At 43.4% G+C, this 4,776-nt stretch overlaps 1 non-coding gene across 1 annotated transcript; it reads right to left on the bottom strand.

Moving 5' to 3' along the window:
* Window positions 1-283: 283 nt before the first annotated feature.
* Window positions 284-356, bottom strand: trnar-ccg (transfer RNA arginine (anticodon CCG)). Its single transcript has one exon. It is a non-coding gene; the product is annotated as a tRNA-Arg (tRNA).
* Window positions 357-4,776: the final 4,420 nt, after the last annotated feature.

Genomic DNA, 4,776 nt, shown 5'->3' with positions numbered 1-4,776 from the left:
GTTAGGTGGTGCAGGCTGAGCTCAGGCAACATTTACATTTTATTTCTATTTGTATTCTTTAAGTGCAGAGTACTGCCCTCTGTGCAGGAAAGTGAATTCAAATGCTTCAGAGAATACTTTAATCTCTAATGCTAAGGTATGCTAAATGCTAAATGGTAAGGAATGCTAAATTATCCTGTGTGGAAAATTGAGTACATCATAGGGATTACACACAACAACAACAGCAAAATGCTTTGTCTCTTAATGATTTAGGATTAACCTTTTCCAAAGCAGTAAATGTAGTTGACCCAGGTGGGACTTGAACCCACAATCCCCAGCTCCGGAGGCTGATGCCTTATCCATTAGGCCACTGGGCCTGTCTGCCAAAAAAAAAAAAAAAAGAGCACAATGACCTCTTTTTGCTCTTCCCTTTTTGTCTGCCTTCGGTATGATGGAGAACCTTGCTTTTTGATTATATTAGTGACATAGAACACAACTGATCTGGACCCAACAGGCTCACTATCATCACCTTCACCAACACCATCATTATCCTCATCCTCATCATCTCCATCGCCATTGCCATCATCATCATTAGCATCATCACCATCACCATCTCCACCATCATCACCATCATTCAGCCATGACACTGTCAGCTTGGAGCATTAACAGCTGAACCCAGGGTACTTCTAGTATGGCTGTACTGCTAATGAGGGAAACATTTGTCTGTCCTCTGATGGGCAGGACCAGGGACTCCCCCTCCTTGTGCTGGGGTTTAAAACACCTGCTGGTTTCCATCACAGCTGAGCTCTGTACTTACAATGCACCTTAACTGAACCAACAAGTCACCGGGACAGAACCTTCACCAAAGTCTTTTTCTGCTCAACAGTTTGTGATTTTAAGCAACTTCTGAAGCACGGTAGTTTCAAGACACCACTCGCATGTTTTGTAACTAAAATTAATTATTAAAGGGGAACTGCAATGCTATTTTTATATTTTGGGGTTGGAAAGAATCAACAGTGATGAGTACATTTCAGACCCCAAGAAAATTCAAATGTACATGATAACTTGTGAAACCTCCAATTATAGATGTCAAAAACAGATGAAATTTCCAGGTACAAGCTGCGTCATGTTCTGCGATTCAGAACGAGGCAACAAAACGTCCAGTGACTTAACTTACATTCACAAAGTTCACAATTTTGCGCTTAATTCGGAATTTGTGAATTTGTCTACACTGGTGAATTGATTTTGTTACCGAGATTTTATAACCGGTCTGAGAAAGTGGGACTGCAGTTCCCCTTTAAAGAGCTCAATTTAATCTTATTATTATGTCTCCTGAGGGTAGAATCATTTCACTGGAGGCTAAACAGCAGTGTGGGGGTCCCCCGCACCAGGACTGGGATCTCCCGGTCTAGTCATGGACGCAGAGGGGCGAGGCCCAACAAACACACGTGTGCATCTCGCCTGTGACGAGATGGCAGCCGCTGTCATGCCCTGACACACCCCAAATAATCATTAGAACAATGAGTTTAAGAGCAATTGCGGAGCTTGTGCTTAATGGGCATGAGGGAGTTGGTTTCAGCCCAAAAGTCAATTCATCTTCAGCCAAATGTGCTGCTAAAGCTTGAGATCCCAGTGGATTTCTGTTGATGCATCACACACTTTCCTTTGGAGTTCATGCTGAAAGCTTGGGAAGTAAACCTGTGCCCACAACACATTCCACCTTCAGTCATTTTATTTTCCTTCCTCACGATGATGAAAGACACTTATTATCCAGCATCACCATGTTTTATTACTTGAGTGAGCACTGCTCAGGCACTACAGCGACAACAATGACACAATTTTATTCATGAGTGCCTTTCAACAAATGCAAACTGCTCGCAACACTTCAGCTAAGATATCTGCTCTGCTGCAAGTGGTTCCAGACTACTAATGTGCTATCATTTCTTCTTTTAAAAAGATGCAGTGTGGATAAATGCCATCTTTTTTTGTTCATGCATCTTTTAAAAAATGATGGTGTACATTACAATATATTATAAAATTATTCCCGATGCCTCTCCTACTATTCCTTCTCTTGCGTGTAAATATCCATCTATTTTCTAACTGCTTTATCCAATGCAGAGTTGCGGGGAAACCAGAGCCTATCCCAGCAAGCAATGGGCACAAGACAGGACGCCAAACACAAACACACACTAGAGCCAATCTTTCTAAGAAACTTTTTTCGTAACACTGATTACAGCAGTGTTGACAAAAAAAAAGAACTTATGCAAACTCCATACAGTGTTTTGCCAAACGTCTTTTAACATCTATTGTGATATAATACCAACACACTTCATTTTCCATTTGCATGACTTTCACAGATTCCTTATGTGATACACTTTATAACAGAGCTAACACCTTGCAAGAGAACAGACTGCTCATTCCATGGTCATTCTAGACATACAGTTTGCGCTGGGGAACGTCTCTCTGTGCTGTGTGAGTCATACCGTGTTGAATGTGCCAACCCACACCAATTAACTCAGCATGAGATCCCATGGGGAATCTCCACCCTGCAGGTCCACAATGTTTGCCCAAGGATGCATTGAGACCTGGCAGATTTACTCAGAACCCGGTTATGGTTGATTTTACAGCTTAATAGTAAACCTTTCATGATCCAAAACTGTGCTTTCACAGGTTTTTCCTAATGTACAGTGTTGTGTGGGACATTTGCAAGCGGCAGGTCTCTAATTCTTCAGATTGTTTCATATGCAGCAGGACAGAGCTGCACAGAAACCCCACAACACAACCTGAAGCCAGAGGGTGGAGACCAGACAATGGCAGACAAACAAATTGAGCTCACTACAGCACGTGGAAGGATTCCTAATGCATTCAAGCACATCAGTGACTGAACATTATGACGTACAGTAGTATGCACTTACAACATTTTCCCCTCTTTAGCAGTGAGGTGCTAAAAAACACAAAGGTCAATGTCCTCAAGTGGCCCAGTCAGAGCCCTCACCTCAATCGAATGCGAGGTGTGTGGGGTGACTTGAAGGTTGCAGTGTAAGGTTGATTCACAACTCAGAGGTCCAGGAATGGACCCTAAGCAGGTTCCAAGGTCACAAAAATCCTAAGACAGTGAAAAAGGGAAATCCAAGGCCAGGATCAAGAGGCAAGGGAAAGTCCAAACCCAGAAACACAATCCATTAGTCAAGGTCAGGAAACAGGCCAGAATCCAAAAGGGCAGGCAAGGAGTCCAGGAGGAATTCAGCAAAGGCTAGATCAAGAACTCAAAGAGCTGTAAACAATACTGAGCATGGTTTGAGCAAAGAGCAGGGTTTAAATACAGTAGGTTTGGCGTGGTGAGGTAGGGACATGGGGCAAGCAGGGATTGGCTACTGCTGTCTGCTTGATCTGTGCCTCTGTTGTACAGATGGAGTAGGCACTAGAGGTTGGGGAGCCCTCTGGTGGCGGGATGGTGGAACTGTAACATGCAGTCCACCAACGCTCACCTTGCAATTTGACTGAGCTTGGGCAAACATTGCCAAATCTACTGAAGGTGTGCTGTGTTGGTACAGACCTGACCAAACAGCCTTCTGACTGTAATTCAAGCAAAAGATGCACCAACGAAACACTAACTCAGTTGTGTACATATGCCTAACCCATTTGTCTAGGGTTATTTTGTCATTTCATTCTCAACTGTTGAACCCTCTTCAGGTGTGAGAAATGTTCTTTCACCTTTCTTCTCCAAAGCATGGAATTGAACTTTATGAGTTTCTTTGCAGCCAATGCAAACTGAGACATGTATTGCACATGCTCAAGCATTTACACTAAAATGCAATGCAAATGTGGATGATTTCACAGAACATGCAGTGCTTATCAGCAAAGGCACCTTTATTATTTAATTGCTCATCATCGTCATCCTGTCCCCATCAAAGGCAGGATTGCATGAAAGGGTTATTCCTATGTGCAGGAAGAACACAGGACCGCAAGCAGCTGAGCTCCATAGGACTGATTTAGATTCGTTTTCTTTTCCTGTTCTCCCAAACAGCAGGCAGACAAAGACATGGGGTTAAATTTGCAGCTGTTACACAAAGACACCTTCCAGAAGCAAATCCTTTCATCTGTTCCTTGACAGAGCTGGGGAATTCGGGATGTTGTGTAGAGGATGGAAGACATCACAGCGCAGCTCAGCGAAGATTTGAAATGGGTTTTAACTTGTTTCGAAAAAGGCCATGTTCCGGAGAACGCTCAAAAGCACAAACACAAGGTGTATCCCCTTTGTGCTTTGAAGGTTTTATAGTCTGAGTCCAGCTTCAGTCACATTCTATTTTTACCATGAATGGGGGGAGGGGGTTAGAAGTGATCATTGTACCTGCATTAGAACCTATACAAGGATTTTTCCGAATGTGCAATGGCTATTTTTCACAAGGCTTTTACAATGCCCCACCTCTCATTCCTTTCTTATTCCTGAAGATGTCTGTCTTCTCTGCAAAGAGTAAATTTCGAATGACAAGCACAGCAGATCAGATCAAATCCTCCAGTTGCATCCTCCGAGAGCGTCACCGAGAGCTCATTGGCACCGACAGCTAATCAATATCGGTTCCTCAGCAGTCCACACTCATATTGACTCCGCTTTCAAGAAGACTCTATAAAGACGTGCTTAGGAGAGTCTGTCGCTTTCTGTTGAATCCTGCGTCACTAAATCTCTTTAGTAAAAAAACAGGACCTAATTTTCCCCCTCTGCTCCATCTCTGAAGTTTCACCAGGGACATCAGCAGGAATTCCCGGATGGCCTCCTGGTCCTGCATGGGTAGCATG

This window comes from Atractosteus spatula, chromosome 2 (genome assembly GCF_055471065.1).
Source record: "Atractosteus spatula isolate fAtrSpa1 chromosome 2, fAtrSpa1.hap1, whole genome shotgun sequence".
Classification (NCBI taxonomy): domain Eukaryota; kingdom Metazoa; phylum Chordata; class Actinopteri; order Semionotiformes; family Lepisosteidae; genus Atractosteus; species Atractosteus spatula.
The sequence above is the reverse complement of the archived record's forward strand: the minus strand, read 5'-3'. Positions and strand labels throughout refer to the sequence as shown.